The following is a 21,886-nucleotide window of genomic DNA, read 5'->3' as shown; positions in this document are numbered from 1 at the left end:
TCCCTGTGTCCATGTGTTCTCAAAATTCAACACCCACTTACCATTGAGAACATATGGTAGTTGGTTTTCTGTTCTTGTGTCAGTTTGCTGAGAATGATGGTTTCCAGATTCATACATGTCTCTGCAAAGGACACAAACTCATGCTTTTATATGGCTGCATACTATTCTATGGTGTATATGTGCCACATTTTCTTTATCCAGTCTATCATTGATGGGCATTTGGGTTGGTTCCAAGTCTTTGCTGTTGTGAACAGTGCTGCAGTAAACATACGTGTGCATGTGCCTTTATACTAGAGTGATTTCTAATCCTTTGGATATATATTCAGTAATGGGATTGCTGGGTCAAATGGTATTCTAATTCTAGATCCTTGAGGGATGGCCACACTGTCTTCCACAGTGGTTGAATTAATTTACACTCCCACCAATGGTGTAAAAGCATTCCTATTTCTCCACATCCTTCCCAGCATCTGTTGTCGACTGCTTTTTAATGATTGCCATTCAAATTGGCATGAGGTGGTATCTCAATGTGGTTTTGATTTGCATTTCTCTAATGACCAATGATGGTGTGCTTTTTGTTTATGTTTGTTGGCTGCACAGATGTCTTCTTTTGAAAAGTGTCTGTTCATATCCTTTGCCCACTTTTTGATGAGGTTGTTTGGTTTTTTTTCTTGTAGATTTGTTAAAGTTCTCCATAGATTCTGGACATAAGTCTTTGTCAGATGCGTAGATGGCAAAAATTCTCTCCCATTCTTTTGGTTGCCAGTTCACTCTATTGATAGTTTCTTTTGCTATGCAGAAGCTCTTAAGTTTGATTAGGTCCCATTTGTCTATTTTGGCTTTTGTTGCCAATGCTTTTGGTGTTTTAGTCATAAAGTCTTTGCCCATGTTTATGTCCTGAATGGTATCACCTAGGTTTTCTTCTGGAGTTTTTATGGTGTTAGGCCTTGTGTTTAAATACTTAATCCATCTAGAGTTAATTTTTATATAAGTTGTAAGGAAGGGATCCAGTTTCAGCTTTCTGCATATGACTAGCCAGTTTTCCCAACACCATTTATTAAATAGGGTATCCTTTCCCCATTGCTTGTTTTTGTCAGGTTTGTCAAAGATCAGATGGTTGTAGTTGTGTGACGTTCTTTCTGAGGCCTCTGTTCTGTTCCATTTGTCTATATCTCTGTTTTGGTACCAGTACCATGCTGTTTTGATTACAGTAGCCTTGTAATATAGTTTAAAGTCAGGTAGCTTGATGCCTCCACTTTGTTTGTTTGCTTGGGATTGTCTTGGCTATGTGGGCTCTTTTTTGGTTCCATATGAAGTTTAAGGTAGTTTTTCCCAGTTCTGTAAAGAAAGTCAATGATAGCTTGATGGGGATAGCATTGAATCTCTGAATTACCTTGGACAGTATGGCCATTTTTCACAATACTGATTTTTCCTAACCAAGAGCGTGGAATGTTTTTCCATCTGTTTGTGTCCTCTTTTATTTCCTTGAGCAGTTATTTGTAGTTCTCCTCAAAGAGGTCCTTCACATCACTTGTCAGTTGTATTCCTAGGCATTTTATTCTGTTTGTAGCAATTGTGAATGGAAGTTCACTCATGATTTGGCTCTCTGTTTGTCTATTGTTGTTGTATAGGAATGCCTGTGATTTTTGCACATTGATTTTGTATCCTGGGACTTTGCTGAAGCTGCTTATCAGCTTAAGGAGATTTTGAGCTGAGATAATGGGGTTTTCTAAATATGCAGTCATGTCATCTGCAAACAGGGACAATTTGTCACCCTCTCTTCCTATTTGAATGACCTTTATTTCTTTCTCTTTCCTGATGGCCCTAGCCAGAACTTCCAATCTATGTTGAATAGAAGTGGTGAGAGAGGGCATCCTTGCCTTGTGCCAGTTTTCAAAGGGAATGCTTCCAGTTTTTGTCAATTCAGTATGATATTGGCTTTGGGTTTGTCACAAGTATAGCTCCTACTATTTTGAGATACAATCCATTGATACCTAGTTTATTGAGAGTTTTTAGCATAAACAGCTGTTGAATTTTGTTGAAAGCCTTCTCTGCCTCTATTGAGATAATCATGTGGCTTTTGTCTTTGGTTATGTTTATGTGATGGATTATCTTTTTAGATTTATGGATGCTGAACCAGGCTTATATCCCTGGGATGAAGCCAACTTGATTGTGATGAATAAGCTTTTTGATATTCTTTTGGATTTGGTTTGCCAGTATTTTATTGAAGATTTTTGTATCAATGTTCATCATGGATATTGGCCTGAAGTTTTCTTTTTTAGTTGCATCTCTGCCAGATTTTGGTATCAGGATGATGTTGGTCTCATCAAATGAGTTAGGGAGGATTCCCTCTTTTTTATTGTTTGTAATAGTTTCAAAAGGAATAATAACAGCTCCTCTTTGTACTTCTGGTAAAACTCAGCTGTGAAATCTTTCTATTTCTATCCAAGATTGTACTGGAAGCCTAGTTAAAGAAATGAGACAAGAAAAAGAAGTGAAAGGTATCCAAATTAAAAAGAAAGTGGTAAAATTGTCTCTGCTTGAACATGACATGGTTCTATGTATAAAAAAACCCTAAAAACTCAACCAAAATACTGTTAGAACTAATAAATTCAGAAAAGCTATAGGATTCAAATTACCATACAAAAATCAATGTTTCAATATACTAACAATAAATTATTTTTAAAAATCCCACTTATAATAACTACAGAAAATACATAGAAAAAAATTGAACCATTGAGGTAAAAAATTTGCATACTGAAAACTATAAAATATTGATGAGAGAAATTTTAAAAGACTTGAATAAATAGAATGATATCCCATGTTCATGGATGGGAGGAATTAACATCGTTAAAATATACAAGATAATCTATGGATTCAATTCAATCCTTACGAAAATTTCAATGACTTTTTTCACAGAAAGAGAAAAAAGTCCTAAAATTCATGTGGAACCAAAAAAAGACCCTGAATAGCCAAAGTAATATGAAGCAGAAAACAACAATAAAAACAAAGCTGGAGACATCACTGTTCTTTATTTCAAATTATATTGCAGAGCTATAGTAATCAAAACAGTATGACACTGGCATAAAAATGAACATACAGACCAATGGAATGGAATTGAGAGCCCAGCAATGAAACCAACCTATATATGGTCAGCTAATCTTCAGTAAGGGCATCAAGAATACAATATGGGGAAACTATAATCTCTTCAACAAATGAATTGGGAAAATTGGATATCTATATGGAATAATATAAAATTGGACCCTCAGTTTATAGTATAGAACAAATTTAACTCAAACTCTATTAAAATCCTAAACATAAGACATGAACCTATAAAACTACTTGAGAAAAACTTAGGGAAAACCTTCTTAACAGGGTCGTGGCAATGATATGGGTTATAACATAAAAAGTACAGATAAGAGCAAAAGTTGACAAATGGGATTATTTTAAGCTAAAAACCTTCTGCATAGCAAAGAAAACAATCAACACAATGAAAAGGCAACCTATGTAACCGATGAAAATACTTACAAATATGTGGTAAGAGGTTAATATCCACAATATACGAGAAATTCATTCAACTCAATAGCAAAAACAGAAACAAAATAACCTTACAAAAAGGCATGCAAAGAACTTGAATAAACATTTATTAAAGAAGACACACAAATGGCCAACAGATACATGAAAATATACTCAACATCACTAATTATCAGGGAACTGTAAATAAAAATGACAATGATGTACCTCACACCTGTTAGGATGGCTATAATTAAAAACAAAACAGAAGTGTTATCAAAAGTGTAGAGAAAAAGGAACCATGATACAATGTTTATGAGAATGTAAATTGGAAATTTATCATTTTGGAAAACAGTATGGAAATTCCACAAAAAATTTAAAATAGAACTGTTGTATGATTCAGAATCCCACTTCTGAATATTTATACAGAGAAATTACAGCTAGGATCTTCAAGTGTCACCTGCCCTCTCATGCTCATTGAAGCATTACTCACAATATCCAAGATATGGAAACAACCTAAATGTGCATTAGCAGCTGAACTTATAAATAAAATATAGCATATAAATACAATGGAATATTATTTTGCCTTAAAAACAAGGAAATTGTGTCATTTTCAACAACGTGAAGGGCCCTGGAAGAAAATATGCTAAGTGAAATAGTCCAGACACTTCCATGTGGGTTCTAAAATACTGGAGCTTCTAGAAACAGAGGGTTGCCAGAAACTGCAGGGAGAGGAAATGGAGAGTTTATGGAATTAAAACAACAACAACAACAACAAAGAAACGAAAGCACAAGATTTTATTGAGTTTATGTGTATAATTCAGGGTATTCGTCTCATCTCAAGGTCTTCAATCTCAATCACATTTGTAAAGTCTCTTTTGCTATTTAATGTAACATTCTCAGATTCTGGGATTAGTATGTGGTTACCTTTGATGAACTACTCTGCCTACCACTACCAGTTACCCAAGATTCAAGGTAGACTTCTTTAGTATTCTCACTGTATATGGCTATAAACACTTTAGCAATTCATTGAGATTTTTTAAGAAATCAATGATATAATTTATTTTAAAATTAAGGTGTAATGTACATTGAATGGAACACACAGATTTTCAAGGGTATGATATCTTTTGACAAATGTCTACACCTGGCAACCATCACAAATTATAAAATGTTTAAATCACCCCAGTAAGTTCCTTCATATCCCTGGTGGTAGACCTCCATCACAAGCAAACACTGATCTGTTTTTTTTCATCATAATCTATTTGTCCCTATTGTAGAACTTCATATAAATGACAGTGTACGGTATGTGGTCTTTCCTATGTGGTTTCTTTCACTTAAAGTGTTTATGTGATACATCCATGCTCTTGCATGTATTGATAGTTTGTTAATTTTATTGCTGAGTAGTATTGTATGAACATGAACCAATTTGTTGATTCATGATCAGTTTTGGGCTATGTTGAATAAAAAAAACTGCTATAAAAATACTTTTGCAAATCGGTTTTTGAACATATATTTTTATTTCTTATGGGTAAATGACTAGCAGAGAAAACAGTGTTACAGCTTAACTGTATGTGTATTTTATAAGAAAATGACAAACTATTTTTCAAAGTAATTGTTACTTTATTCGTGGAATCTGTAATGTCATCTCTCTTATTCCTGAGAGTGGCAATTTGTGTACACATTTTTTTTTTTGCCTGATAAGTTTGGCTAGAGGTTTATCAGTTTTATTGATCTTCTACCAGCCTTTAGTTTTGTTACATTCATTACTTCTTTCTGTTTCCTGTTTCACTGACTTCATCGTCATTATTTATTTTCTGCATACACTATGTTTTATTTGCTTTTATTTTTGTAGTTTTCAAAGTGGAAGTTGAGTTCATAGATTTCAGATTTTTCTTCTTTTCCAATACAGCATTTATTGCTATAAATTTCCCTCTAAATATAGCTTTATCTACATTCTGTAAATTTTTGTATGTTATGTTTTTATTTTCATTTGTCTGATTTTCTCTGAGTTCTTTTTTTAACACATGAATTATTTAAAAGTATATTATTTAGTGTCTGATTACTTGGGCATTTTTTCAGATATCTCTCTTTAATTGATATGTAATTTAATTCCACAGAGATCATAAAACATTCTTTGTATGGCTTTAATTCTTTAACATTTATTGATATTTATAATGGTATAATTCTTTTTATCTCTTCCTACAGTTTGTATTATTTCATTGTATATTTACTTCTATGCATATGTAGACTCTCACATTAAATTATGACTTAATTTCTTAAAAAGTTGAAAAATTTTAAACAAGTTTAGATGTTGGTATATGTTTATATGTGTTTATGTTGTGTGTTTGTGTGTGTGTATGTATGTGTGTGTAAGACAGAAGGAGAGAGTGAAGGAAAGAAAGGGAGAGGGAGGGATAGAGGGAGAATATGTGCATAGTCATCCCTTGATATTCACAGGTGATTGGTTTTAGAACCCCCTTGGATAGCAGAATTCATGGATGCTCAAATCCCTTACATAAAGTGTTGTAATATAAACATGTAATTTATGCAATCCTCCATATAGTTTGTCATCTCTATATTATTTATAATCTTTAATGTAATATAAATGTCATGTAAATAGCTGTCATGCTGTTTTTTAATTTGTATTTTAAATGCTATATTATTGCTTTTTTAGTTTTTCTAAATTTTTTTTATCTGCAGTTGATCCAATTCATGGATATAGAACCTATGGATACAAGGGTCAACTGTATATATATAAAATAAAGAAAATTTATGGAATGTCCTTTATATTTGCTCACATATTTAACCTTTCTAGTGTTCTGTATTCATTGAGAAGATCCAGGTTTCCATCTGGTATTGTTTCCTTTCATTCTGAACTGTTGCCTTCAACATTCCTTGCACTGCTGATCTACTGGCAGCAAATTCTCTCATCTTTTGCTTACAAAAAAATTTTTTTATTTTCCTTTAATCTTTGATTAATATTATCATTTGATATATAAATATATATGTCAACAGTTATTTCATCACACTCTAAAGATATATTTTTAATGTCATTTTTTTCCCTTTTTTTTTGAAAATGAGAAATCAGTTGTCATTCTTGTTGAAAAGATGCATATTTTTTTCTCTGGTTCTTTTTAAGATTCTTTGTATAGCTTATTGATTAGGTAGGTTTTTCCTGTCTTTTTTCTGGTTGAAGTACTTTGAGCTTAATATGTGGCTTGCTGTTTTTAATAACGGAGAACTTTTAGCTAATATTTCTTCAAATTCAATTTTGTGCCCCATTCTTTATGTCCTTTGTTTCTGAGGGTCCTATTATATGTTTATTTGATCACTTTAGTGTGTCCCAATGGACATTGAGGGCTCTGTTCATTTTCTTCAGTCTCATTTTCTTCTCTGTACTTTCATTTTTCCTGCCCTATCTTTAAATTATTTGTCCTTGACCTCTGTTATATTCAACCTGCTGCTAATCTCGTCCAAATAATTTTTCATTTAACACATTGTACTATTTACTTCTAAGATTCCCATTTAATTCTTTTTTACACCTTCCAATTCTCTTTTGAAATTATTTGTCACTGCACCAATGTATTCATTTATTTCCATAAATTATTGGACATGCTTATGATTATTTTCAGATTTTTATCTGATACTTCTGAGTCATTTGTGAGTCTGTTTTTATCATCTTATTTTTCATTTGGTTATGAGTCTCTTTTTGCTTCTTCTTTGCCTCTCGTAATATTTGATCATGTGCTAGACATTATGTTAAAGAAAAAGAAAAACAAAGGAGGCTTAAAAGAGCTTGTTTCTTTGGAGTTTAATTCTTTTAAAAGTTTCTTTGTGAAGTTATTCAGTTATTTAAAGAGAAACATGCTTCTCTGGGCTTCTTGGGTTATTTATTGTTACTTTGGCAGACTGAAGGTTTTACACATTCTTTTTCCTCCTAGTCAGGTGTGGATCACCAAAACAGATTCATATTTGAGAGGGTGTTGAAGCTCTTTCCTGTTTCAGATTTCGTGGTCATCCTTATAAAGGACAAAGTCAAGTGATTAAAACAGGGACACATTGATTCATTTATCACTTTATTTCTTCAACTTAAATGGTGGAAAGGACAAATATGTTACTAAATATTTTCTGCACATCCACTACTGAATAGCTACCTAAATATCTGAGAAAGAGATAAATGTTGGCAGTTATACATTTACTTTGTAGGAAACTGCCTTGTTTTTAACCTTCTTACCTCCTGTTGTACCAGTGCTTCAGGGCTTTTTGAAAACTTAAGTTAGCCAAATTATGGACTGACTTGCAATTCTGAAAAGTGACAAATATTTAAAAACTTTTGGGTAAAGTAAAACATGAGTCTATCTATTACTAAGATTTTTTGCTCAGGAACTAAGACCTGTGGTGTTACCACAGCACAGTCCATTTCCTTACAGGATTTTAGTCCCTCCATCTGCATTTCTAAAACCTAAATTTTCAATTTCTCATTTGTAGTTTTAACTGCCTGCTCCATGGTAATTGGATCTGCCTATTTCCAGTCTCCTCATCTGGCCCTTGGCTTCAGACTACCCAGATTTCATTACTTACATGTGCTTTAGCTTATACTGACTAAAAATTGCTGCATCTTTCTTCAGACTCTATCTACGTCACTCCCCACTCTAAACCTTGCTGAGCTTGTCTCAGTTCCTGACACATACTTTGCACTTTTAAACGAAGTCCTGATTTTGAATGCTTCCTGAAATAAATTATAGTCATTAGCATTTACTTACAAGGTTTTCTACTGCTATTTTTTACCTCAATATTTAAAATATAAAACAAATAAATAATATAAAATGAAAGATTTCAAGTAATTTGTTTGTCTTTGATAGTATTAAATTTGATATCTGCTGGTTTATGTACATTGCAGATGGTTCCTTGCTTTTCTGTTTCTATCTCTGCAAAAGACATTGTTTGGCTTTTTTGATACCAGTGTTCAAATTGTGCATATCATATACACTTGAAGAACATTAGTATTTTTCACCTCTGTAATTTTATATGGCAGTAAATTTCATTCACATGTGCATGCTCATCCCCTCCACGCCAATCTGCTATAAAATGAAAAGGCTGGTCAATTGCTTTGATGTTCTTTATATATAATGCTGTTATATACCTAATGTCATATAATTTAATTTGTTTGGTCAAAATTTTTGTTCAGTTACCTAGTTCTGACTAAATTGATCAAATTTACTTGTTGGTAGCTATTCTTGTAGTGTATAGCCATGGACAATTAGAGTTTAGTACAAGAAGAACATTTACAGTTAGAATAATATAGTCAAAACTAAAATCATCTACCCAAAGAACCTAGGCATTTTGATAATAGTTATACAATATATATTGGAATTACTCTTGAAATTTTTGAAATTTTATAAAACAAATTGAAAATTTATATGAAATATGATAGTGAAAATATTAGTACTACTGTTGATTGATTATGCATCTATTATAGTAATATATGAGTATCAGATCATGGTTATTACTATTATTTTGTGCTACGATCTTCAAAAAGCCTATGAACGTCTGTCTTAAAAAATAGTTTGTGTCTTACAAAACAAAAACAAAACAAAAAACAAATATTCTTCTCTAATTCTTTTTTTTTTGAAGTTTTACATACAGGGGCCATATATATATGATGAAAAATACCTGATTTTGTTTTTTGATCAGTGTGATCCAAAAATAGGTCATGTTTCAAAAAATTTGGCCAATTGCATTGTTGGGCCTTGTGTCAAATAAAACCACTGCTTGATAAACTAAACAAATTGCTTTCAGTGGGTTATTATTGCCTTACCAAGACTACATCGTGATGATTTCCCTTCTTACAACAAGACCTTCTTCATAGTGGATCCATTGTTATTATTTTCATAAAGGGCTCAACTTAAAGTACATGTAATAGAAATGCCATCATTAGATTCCTTGTCTCCTTCCTACCAGAATCCTGATTTTTTACAACTGCATTTAGTCCTATCTATAGTCCTAGTTTTACCAGGCTGAAGGCTGTAGGCATTACAGGCCACAGATGTCAGGCTCCTTAAGAACTGTTTTCCACTGCTGTCAACAAACTCCCTCCTCCCAGATTCTTTACAGAGCAGTTCTGGCAGCTGTACATAGGCTTTGGGATCCACCATTCAGTTAAATTTCTAGTGCTAGGCTCTTGTTTTCCTGGCTACTTTGAGCTGGCTCAAGGAAACAAAATGGTATTCCCATATGTCCCTTATTGTTTTCTTGGCAAATATCCCTACTTCCCTTAATCTCCCAGATTTTAGCATGTGAGAGACAAATTTTCTTTGTGAAAATTCCCTCCCTCAAAGGCTGCAGATTAATAGTATTGATACTAAAGCAAACTGTCTTTTTAGAAGATCTTTTTAAAGGCTGAAGTTAGCTGGTTTTAGGGGCTATGCTAGCATATTCTGAAACATTATGTGTATGGTAAACCGTAGCTAAAGGCAATACAAAAAAATAAGCTTGATTTACTAATTCAAATGTCAGTACAAATGGTTCAGATATGAAGAGATGCCTAGTGACTGAGCGATACTCGTTCCCTTTCTCATAAAGATTTATATGTTAAGGCAAATCAATTATCTATAATCTTCAGTAGACATATGCATTTATTTTTACTTCTAAACAAAGCTTAATTCCAATAAATTGAAGTTGGGAGGGAAACATTCTACTTTCACATTATTGTTGCCATAATATAAATCATGTGGAACTATTTTTCATCACAAAGATTAGTGTAGCTAAAGAGGAAGACTCTAGAATATGTTAAGGAGCCGTAGTTACTATTGAATAGGAACTATGAATGTGAGCTAGTATAGGCATGTTGAATAAATGATGAACTGTATTATATTCATACTGGTTAACTTGAGATTGCCAGTTATTTAATAGCATATTTACAATATAGCTATACCTGAGCCGTTTCTGAAAAAAGGAATCGAGCCAATTGTTTAACAAGCTCTTACAAGGATAACAAAACCTGGGGAGGTGACACAGGAGGAAAGACTTCGTTTTTCTCTCTGCTCCTACATTGGTTTCCAGTCATCTAAATCCCCCTATCCATTACCAGAGAGTGAGAGCAGGGAAATGTAGTATTCATTCATTCCATTTTCATGCATGATATTACTCAAATATTTTTAACATCCTAGTGACATCAACAAAGACACTGTCTTTAATTTCCTTTGAACAATGTTCAGTTTCCTTAGATAAAAAAAAATAGAATCTCATATCACTATGTTAAGTGTAACCAACACCATTTTGAATGGGGAAGCATATAATAGATCTGTCAGAGGTATTCTACAAGGAACTAAAGAATTTTGATTGAATTTTTGGGGGCTCTATTCAACTTTAACTGAATAAAGGGGTGGAAATCCTTATAAATAAAGTGCTTAGTATACCTAGATGAGCAGTATTATTTATATTGTAACTCCTGTTACAACAAATATGATTACACACTCACTCTCCAAAAGCAAAAACAACTAACAAAAAAAACCCAAAGAGGATTCAACCAATAACATAAATGCTTAAAACAATGATTTTCCAAAACAAAATATTAGTGTAACAGGAGAATATTTGGATCTTTTCTCCAATTAGATCTTTCAAAAGCATTATGTCTTGACCATGTTTCTGACTTCTTGACCTCTGTGCAAGTTAATATAAAAAATCAGAAGTTTATTACTGTAAATATTTTAAAATATGTTAAACTAGCTAATATATGCTTTATTTTCATTACTCTTTTGTTCTGTCATGAGGTAAGAGACTTGTACACATGGCAAGTAAGATTACTGAGAGGTTGGAAAGGCCACTTGCTAGCAAATCTATTTTTGAGGGAGAAGAACTGTACTATCCCAGCATAGTCGTAGCAACTGCACGTTCTGACTGCTTTGAACACTTCTTTTTTAAAAGAGCCAAATTGCCTATGCACAAATATATTTAATAATTGTAGTTATCATTAAGTAGCAAAGTAGATTAAATATCCTCAACCATTCTTAAAAAGATAAAAACCTCAACCTACATTTAGGCAAAGAATGCTTCTTAAAGTCATTTTCAAAATTGATAATACATTGGTATGAATTTGTATCATATAGCTGGAATTTTGGCTTCCAGTGAAATAGTTCACATACATAAAACATTACATATGAATTTTCAATTCAGCAAATGCATTGGAAGTAGTAATTCAACCATCACATCTTCACTTGGAAATACATGCTCTAGAATTTTTTCATACTGTGCTTTGCTTTTGATACATACTATTTTACTAAGCATTGATACTTTTGTACATTTAGAAGTACTTTATTGCTGATACTTAGGCATTCGAAGGTAATTATTGAGCTCTAAATTACCAATACACTCAAAGAGAAATTTTAAAAACAGAATCCAAATCAGCTGGTCTGATATGCTCAATTAGTTTTTGGATAGTAGGCAGTTCTATTTTACATAAAACATTTTTCTCTATATGACTTTTTAAAATTTTTGTTATAGCTCCCTAAAATAGTTATATTTCTAAAACTTCAGTAAAAACATAATATTTGGTCAACTGCTTCTAACAAAGAAACACAATAATCTCATCTCTTGTCACATAGACTTACTATCTCTGCACTGCAGTTATACCTTAACCAAGAATAAATATATTAAAATTAGTAAGTAGCTAGCAGGACCACTGGATATTAAACATAGTATTAATTTAAGCTCTGGTTCATTGCTTGGTCATTGTTAAAGTCTGAATCATCTTGACTTTTCTCTTTTGCATTCTGTATTTTTTGGCTGATTCTGATACAAGATGTTTTCTTGCTCTGTCACATCAGTGGTGATTTGACCCTTATTTTTCCATGATTTTGAAGCTTAAATTAGTCCATCTAGGTTGGAATTAGTAGCATTTCTTACCATCCAGATACTGCCTATTTGACTATGGGGCTGTTAGAGAAATGGAAATATATATTTCTGTTATCCATGGGACAATCTTAGTGAATTCAACAAGTAAAATGATCATATTAATTTGCACTTTCTTATTTTTTGTACACATCATTGCCATAGCAGTAGACTTAGCTTATGTGAAATAATAAAAAAAAAAAGAATGTTTAGCTGGGCATGGTGGCCTACATCTGTAATCCTAGTACTTTGGGAGACTGAGGCAGCTGGATCACTTGAGGTCAGAAGTTTGAGATCAGCCTGACCAACAAGGTACAACCCTGTGTCCACTAAAAATACAAAAATTAGCCGGGCTTTGTGGCACACACCTGCAATCCCAGCTATTCAGGTGGCTGAGGCAGAAGAATTGCTTGAACCCAGGAGCTGGAGGTTGCAGTGAGCTGCAATGTTGCCACTGCACTCCAGCCTGGACAATAGAGCGAGACTCTGTCAAAAAAAAAAAAAAAAAAAAGGATGTTTAAATTAGTTCCAGTGATTTCAGTGATTTGCTTACTGCCTGCCCTTTATTTGCCCAGGGAGAATTTCACTACATATATAAGGAAACAAAAATAAATCTGACATTTTGATAAATTTGCCCAGGAAATGTGAATTTCATCAGTTATAAAAATAGACTAGTCTAAAATGATCAGATTCTTTTTCTTCAAATCCAATTTTGCATATAGACAATGCCATAGATTTGCCTTCCTGGATGCCACATTGCTATATGTGACAACCAGATATTCTCTTGTACTTCACATGTGATCACAATGGAAAACATCATTTCTTCTCTTTAAGGAGAAACATCCATAACACCAATCTAAACAACAAAAAAGTAGGAATGTGAGTATTCGTCACTTTTGGTGACATTAAAATACTGCCAAAGTTCTATTATAGTCATATTCATGCCTGAAGGGAAAGTAAAACTTTGAAAATAAATGCTACAAATCAGTTTATCCAAATAAAATTGATAACCATTAAGTTGACTGAAATCCAGAGAAAAGTACTATAGGATATATTTGCTTAGATTAACTTCTTGGTCTTTGTAACTTTAAATAAAATATAAAGCAATGAGTTTTTCCATGCTATAAAGTAGAAAAATCTAAATCGTGTGGCATAATATGGCATTTGTGGGTTTTACAACAACAATCTAAGATGCTCATAAGTTTAAAAAGATTAAATATGAATATCATATATACTTCAAAGTTTGAGAAACATTTGTTTTCACAAAATGGAAATCATTTTCTATTTTATTAGCATTAAATGAGAAAATAAGAAATTAAGTCACTGAATTCTTTATTGCATACATTTTCTGATAGTTATATTTTGTGAGACTACTAGATTTTTCAATTCTTTGAAAAATGGTAAATTAATTATTTTTAAAACTTACTGAAAAATACTCATTGAAGAGAGTCATGTTCTTGAGCCAAGGAGAAACTTGGTTCAAGTATGTTATACAGCAAACCTTTATGTCAGAAAAATGTTACACAAATTCCCTGTCAGGGGACTTATAATTCAGTGTGAAAAGCAGATATGGTAAGAATAGTAATCTTATTTTAAAACATGTTTCACACTGTTTTATCAAATCAGTGATTCTATTCATTATAAGGCACAGACTATTTTCTATTTTAAGAAAGAAGGTGCTACCAAATCTAAACATCAGCCTTTCCCCAAAACCTGGAGTGTAAAATCTGGGGCCTTGGGAGAAGGAGAAATTTCCAGCAAAGGCCAGAGTAGAAATATGGCCAAAGTGAAAGCAAAGAGCCAGGGTACTAGCTATTCATAAGTGTGTTTTATCATTTTTTACTGGTCACTATATGTCAGGTACTATGTAAATATGGAGGATAAAATGGTGAGCAAAAAGTAGTTGCTTTGAGGAGTGGGTAGGGGATATCAGTCATATAAATAAACATAACAACAACAAATATATTAAATTACTACACCAAGAGTTGCATCTTTACAAAGAGATGAGTTCTCAGAAATTGGAGTTGGCAGATCTCTAAAAGCATATTATAGAGTGTCTTAGTCCGTTTGTACTGCTATAACAAAATGCAGTAATGTATAACATATGCAGTAATATATTTCAGATGCAGTAAGTATAACAAAAATTTATTTACTCTACAGTTCTGGAGGCTGGAGTCAAGTCTAAGATCAAGTTCCCAACAGATTTGGTTGTCTTGTGAGGTCTTTCTCTGCTTCCAAAATGGAGCCTTGTTGCTGCAGCCACCTGAAAAGACAGACACTGTGTTCTTAAAGGGGTAGAAGGCGAAAGGGCAAGCCCACCGAAGGTTGCATGGAGCCTATTTTATAATGGCCTTATCTGACTGATGACAGGAAAGGCTCTCATGACCTAATCACTGCTTAAAGACCCTACCATTTAATATATTATATTGACCCTTAAGTTTCAACACCTGAGTTTTGGAGGGAACAAATTTAAACCATAACACAGAGGGACTTGATGGTGACTGATAGACGTTCAGGAATGGTTTCTCTGGTGAAATGATGTTGGAGCTGAAATGGGTGGATAAGGAGGCATTATCCAGACAGAGAGGGACAGGGTAAGTGGAAGACATCCCACACAGAAGTAGGAACATAGGCAGAGGCCTATGGCTGAAAGAACCAAAAGGCCAGTGTGGCTGGGGTAGAGAAAGCAAGATGGATGGTGGTATAAAAATAAAACTGATGCAGTGGTAAAATCAACTGTTTTTCTGTATATTTGCAATTAACATAGAACCTTCAGACATCACATGTATTTTTTTTTTCTACAGCAAGCCATTCTTCAATTATTTTCAGATACTGACAGGGTGTTCTAAAATTTAACTCAATTCTGACACTCTCTACCTGTAGATAGAATCAGATCTCACGAGTTAAGGGCTCAGTCCCACAAGACTGTCCCCTCTTCAGATGCCAGTTGTATGTCCACGTTGTTGTCTGTGCCTCTGCCCAGTTGGCTATAAATCAGATGTTATTGCAACCCCCTCTTTGGGTTTGATCATGCTAGGATAACTTCTAGAACTCAGGAAATCAGTTTACCTACTAGAGTACTGTTTTACTATAAAGACACAACTCAGAAACAGCCAGATGGAAGAGATGCATGGGACAAGGTATGGAGGAGATGCTCAAAGCTTCCATTGCCTCTTAAAGGGTGCCAACCTTGCGGTTTTCCCACATGCTCACCAGCCTGAAACTTTCTGAACCCTATCATTTTATTTTTTATGGAGTTTCCATCACATGGGCAAGATTGATAAAATTATTTGCCCTTGGTAATCAACTCTACCTCCAGCCTCTCTCTCCTCTCCAGAGGTTAGGGTGTGGGGTGGAAGATTTTAGTCTTCTAATCATGTTGTTGATACCGCTGGAAACCAGCCCCCATCCTGAGGTTATCCAGGAACTCCCAGCCACCACTCATCTCATTAACAGACAAAAAGACACCTTTCATTTCAGAGAGTCCAAGGGTTTTAGAAGCTGTGCCAGGAAACAAGAGCAAAGACCAAATACATTTTTCTTTTTTACGTCATAGGTGAACAGGTTGTCTGGAACAGATTTCCAGTGCTGTCACTTGCTAGATATGAACCTTAGGCAAGTTCTTTAATCTTTCTATGCCTCAATTTCTTCATTTGTGAAATGGGGATAATATCTGCCTAACACAATTGTTAGTATTAAATGGGCAATAAAATACTAGATTTTATTATTTATCATATTATCATTTGTATTTTATTTATATATTATGCTATAACACTATGATAGTTTTGTCATTTTGTTTTTATTAAGATTTAATATGTTTTTTATTCTGATGGAAATAATCCAATAGAAGAAAACACAGGATATCAGAGAGAGAAACAGAGAGGAAAGCTGTGGTTGAGATGTCCTTGAATAGGTAGGGGGGACTAAGAGTAAGTGCACATGTCAATTGTTCTCACATAGGATCAGGGATGGTAGGGATAGGTGGGTATAATTTCTGGTGGAAGAATGTAGACATTGTATTCAAATTGCTACATTTTCTAAGAGAAATAAGAAAAGTCATCAGCCAAGGATAAGGAATTAGCAGGGGTTATTAGAGATTGGAAGAAAGAAAAGAAGGTAGAAATGCTCATCTGAAAGGATGGAAGAGTTCATTATTAAGGAATATGGTATGATTGCTGGGCATCACTTACAGTTTATTTAAGGTTTGTGATCATGAATTTAGACAACCAGTCATGTGGCTTTTATATATACTCAGGTGCAGGAACAGAGAAGATGTGACATTTGTTTAATCAGGATGGCAGTTTTACCATGAGAATATGTTGGAGGGAGAAAGGGACAAAATGATTGAAAGTTTATCTGTACCTCCCCAAAATTCATATGTTGAAGCCCTAATCCTTAGTGTGACTGTATTTCAAGATGGGGCCTATGAAGAGGTGATAAGGGTCACATTTGGTCTTAAGATCCCCTGTCAGTTAGGCTGGTACCCTTTAAGAAGTGAAAGAGACCAGGCACAGTGGCTCGCACCTGTAATCTCAGCACTTTGGGAGGCTAAGGCAGGTGATCACTTGAGGTCAAGAGTTTGAGAGCAGCTTGGGTAACATGACAAAACCCCATCTTCATTAAAAATGCAGAAATTAGCCAGGTGTGGTGGCACATGCCTGTAGTCCCAGCTACTTTGGAGGCTGAGGTAGGAGAATCTCTTGAGCCCTTGAGCCCAGAGGTTGAGACTGTAGTGAACTGAGGTGGCGCCACTGCACTCCAGACTGGGTGACAGGGCAAGACCTTGTTTCAGGAATAAGAGGAAGAGGAAGAAGAAGAATGAGAAGGAGAAGGAGGAGGGGAGGGAGGAGGAGGAGAAGAAGAAGATGGGGAGGAGGAAGAGGAGCAGGAGAAGAAGAGGAGCAGGAGGAGGAGAAGGAAAAGGAGGAGGAAGAGAAGGAGAAAGAAGAAGAGGATGAGACACTAGAGTTCACTTTGTGTGGGCTCAGATGAAAGGCACGTGAGCATAGTAGCCAGAAGACGGCTGTCTGTAAGCCACAGAGAGCCCTCACCAGAGAGCAAATCCTGCTGAAGCTGATCTGGGACATCCAGCCTTCAGAACTGTGAGAGATGCATGCCTGTGTTTAAGCCACATACCTATGGTCATGAGTTATGGCAACCTGAGCAGAGTACACAAAGGGAGTATGCTGGAGGGAGAAAGGGACAAGATGACTGAGTGTATATGCAGGGGAGTAAATTTAATGATGGGTCTGCAGTTTAACCCAGGTAAGAAGAAAAGCAAACATGGTGGTGGGGCTGATTGATGGATAACCAAACATGAATAAGATGATTGGATTGGAAGTCCCAGTGCAGTTGAAGCTATAACTGGAATGATATGAAGGTATGAGAGTAGGACTCTTGACACTGAAATCATGAAAGTGATGTTGCTATTGGTAATGATAGGATCTAGGAATATAGTTTTAAAACAAAACACTAACATATTGAAAGCAAAGAGTCAGAGAACTGAGAAATCAGGATATTAAATGGATTGTCTATGGGGATGATGAAATTACTAAGAAAAATTACTGGAGGAGTAATTCAAAAGGCAGAAATTCAAAAGACAACATATTCAAGGAATGGATTCAGATATAACTGCATATATTTGATTGATGTTTAAAAACAAAATCAACAGAAATTTGTCATGAAATAAAAGGGGATGGAGAAAGGATAGGGAGAGGGTGCCATTAAAGACAACCCATTGGTCTCTGACTTGAGCCACCAGACAAGTCATGGCATTATTTCTAAGTTATAGAAGGATGGTAAAAGGTATGGAGTTTGATCTTTGTATAGAATTTCAAGCGACTATGATATACCAAGTGATATTGAGTAGATGGGCTAATATATATTGGTCTGGTGCCAAGAGAAGAGTCCATCTTGGAAATAGAAATCTGTGAAGTATATGAGATGGGTGATGGCTGAATTCATAGGACTGGTGGACTTGCCTAGGAGGTATGGAAAGAGAAGAGGAAAGGGCAGAGAGTTGGACTTGAGTAATTTTGATATTTAAAAATGAGCAGACTTAGTATGAACCTCTAAGGGAGATTGATTAGAAAGCAGAAAGGCAGTGGGAAACCAGGAGAGTATGAAGTTATAGAAGCCAAGAAGAGTCTTGTGAAAAGAAAGATATAGCCAATAGTGTTGAAAGTTGAGGGGACAGAAGATTGAGAGAAAAAGATGACCTAGGATTTAGTAGCATGGTGGCCATTGGTGACCTTTGTAAGAGCTTCTTAAGTGGACTAATCAGGTTGGAGGAGAAATTAGAGGTTGATAACTGAGGCAGACATAAGGAAAAGGAGAAAGTAAAAGTAGGACAGACCACCTTTTCAAGAAAGGTTGCCTATTAAAAGGGGAAGAAAAAATGTGTAGCAGCTGGAGCAATTGATGATATTAAGGATAAAGGTTTCATATATATATATAAATAATAAATTATATATTTACATAGAATTTTAAATATATAATTAAAAATAATAGATTTTATATATAAAATCTTCACATACACATATAAACAAATATACATGTATATTCACATACATAAATATATACACATATATAATTTATATAATGTATATATTTATAAAATACACATTTTTAATGGAGAAAGCTTGAAGCTATTTAAATCTCAATACAATGTCTATAATTGAAAGGGGAAGTACACAAAAGTATCATGTTAGAAAAGTTTTTAAGGGATAGTAGAAAAGCAGGAAGGATGGGGTCCAAATTGCAGGTAGTGAGACAGATTTTAGAAGGACTAACACCTCTAGTGTAACAGAGAATAAAGGAACCCAGACTGCAAAATGGACCCAGAGTCAGGCATCTTATTGTGTTCTATCTTCTCTTTTTCTGAGTGATATAATTCTTTTTTACAAGAAGCTATTGTTGGGGTAGTTGCAGTGGACTTTGTGCTCTCAAAGCAGCAGGGAAGAAACAAGAACGCCAACTCTGCCTTCTGCTGCAGGCAAGTTTGTAAGGTGTGAGAGAAGAAACAGCTACCACTCGAGCAGATTGTGGGAGAAGCAGCCTTTTGAGGTTTCAGCTAAGGAAAGGGTGGCACTCAGAAAATGTATGGAAAATGTAGAGGAGTTTGATATTTAGGAGGGCACAGGGGAAGGTTTGGGTGGATCATGATGACTAAGAAAAAGTCTGTTGATTTTGGCAAGAAGATCATTTTCAACCTAAGATTAAGTCGTTTCAGAAGTAGTTTAGCAGAACAATGGAGGTTACTGCAAAGGATTATAAAGTGAAAAGCAGACATTTCATTCAAGGAATTTGGCTGTAAGTGAAAGGAGGAAGACAGAATTCAAATCTGGTTTTTGTTTTGTTGTGTTGTATTTTTTACAATCCAGCTAATTACCTATGGATTTCATTTCCATTTTGTTTCTTAATATGAACTCTAGAGTCAAATTGACTTTCTTCCATAATACTTTCTAAAATCCTTTTTTCTTTGTTTTCATGCTTTAACCTCTGCCTAGAATGCCTTAAATTTTTTTTTTCCTATGTAAATACAGCTTTTCTGGTAAGACCCATTAACACCTACCTCTCAGTATTGTCTGTTATATATATATATATATATTTTCACTATTAGACAATTCATTTTTGTTCTAAAACCATTTGAAAAATATATGAAATTTAGCCAGGCACAGTGGTGCACACATGTAATTTCAGCACTTTGGGAGGCAAGGTGGGTGGGTCACTTGAGCCCAGGAGTTTGAGGCAAGCCTGGGCAACATAGCGAAACCTTGTCTCAAAAAAAACTATATATACATGTATTTAAATTGTATATATTTATACAATTGCATATAGCTATACAATTGTATATATTTATGCAATTTAAATATATGTAAATATAGTTTTTCATTTTATATATTAAATATATATACATATATTCAAATTGAAATTGTAAATCAAAAATAAAATAACCCATATTAAACCTTCCTTCATATATATTATACTATGTATATTATTAATACTAACACTTAAAAATTAATATTACAAAGTCTTTTCTGTTTCACTAAATATTTATAACAAAATTTTAATAACTATCTAATAGTCCATGGTATAAATGTACCATAATTCATTAACCAATCTCCTAGTGTTATTTCATTAAGGTAATTTGTTTTTTCCTAGTATAAGTAAGACACTATCTTTTACATAATTGTTTGTGTACATAGTTAATGGTATCGTTAGGGTTGAATTTCTTTAAGTAGATGACTAAGTCAGAAGATATGTATGTTTTTTATAGACTCTGGATATATAGAGGTGAATCATTTTCCAAAAAGGCTATAATGAATTATCCTTCTACAAGCAGCATATGAGTGTTTAGCATACCCACTCCATTGTCAACATAGAATATTTTCTAAAATTTTAATTTCCAGGGTAGAAAAATGGTTTCTCTCTGGGGTTCTAAGCTATGTACATTTAATTACTAATTAAGTGATTTTTTAAAATAACTATTGGTCACTGGCTGTTTTCTTTTCGTGTTAAGTGATTTTTTAAAATAACTATTGGTCACTGGCTGTTTTCTTTTCGTGTTGTTATGCCATACCTTTGACCCATTAAACATATTTTTAATCAAATCACAAAAATTTTAGTGTGGTTAATCTAATAATAAAATTTATTTACATGCTAATTATATTACCTTGTATTATATAATCATTGTTATTTTCATTCTATTGGTTTCCCAGTGAACTATTTGCATCTGTCATAATCTTTATCAAATTCTCCATTCTCAGAGTCCTGTAACACTCTATAGTGTCGTTCTATAATCTTAATATTTCAGTCTCTATTATCTTGTGTTATTCACTGATAGTTTCTTTCATATAAATATTTTACCATCAGAAAGATTGTGTCCTAAGAACGAAAACAGGGAATATGTTTATAACCATTAGTAGATTTCTAATTGATACTATGTTATTTGATTCTGTTTTGTTTCTGAGTTACTATATATATTCAACAAAATATATAGCAAATTAACTCATTGTGTGTTAATGACCATAACATTCTGGAAAAAAGTATATGTGTGTTTAAAGACCTAGAAAATAGATCAGTTTTCTCAGCATTTTTATATTTTCATAAAAGATTTGAAAAAAAGTCTCTGGGGTTGAAATTATTTCAAAAGTTTTAGGATTGTATATAAAACAGTATTAACATGCTCTTTTGAGCATGTTTCTTGAACCATAGTTAAGTGAAAGGTGGTGTGAACCATGTGATAAATGATTACTTCACATCAGACAACCCAACTTCTAAGCATGCTGGCTTTGCAAGGATTTATAGTTCCCTGTCTTCCTGCCGGAGTTACTTCTGCTTTCTGTGATGCATTCCAACTAATCTGGAGGTTAAGGCATTTCTTGATCATGGATAGATCAGCTTGCTTCTCAGCCGTAGAATTCTTTATAAAATTCCAGAACCTGGGCTAGAAATTGACTTAGGGAATCCAATAAAGTTGCAAGTC

At 33.9% G+C, this 21,886-nt stretch overlaps 1 protein-coding gene across 31 annotated transcripts in view; it reads left to right on the top strand.

Moving 5' to 3' along the window:
• Nucleotides 1-21,886, top strand: part of HDAC9 (histone deacetylase 9) — a 959,772-nt gene that overhangs the window by 756,128 nt on the left and 181,758 nt on the right. The gene's annotated exons all lie outside the window — the stretch shown is intronic.

The sequence above is a fragment of the Callithrix jacchus genome, chromosome 11 (assembly GCF_049354715.1).
Source record: "Callithrix jacchus isolate 240 chromosome 11, calJac240_pri, whole genome shotgun sequence".
In the NCBI taxonomy this organism is placed as follows: domain Eukaryota; kingdom Metazoa; phylum Chordata; class Mammalia; order Primates; family Cebidae; genus Callithrix; species Callithrix jacchus.
The sequence above is the reverse complement of the archived record's forward strand: the minus strand, read 5'-3'. Positions and strand labels throughout refer to the sequence as shown.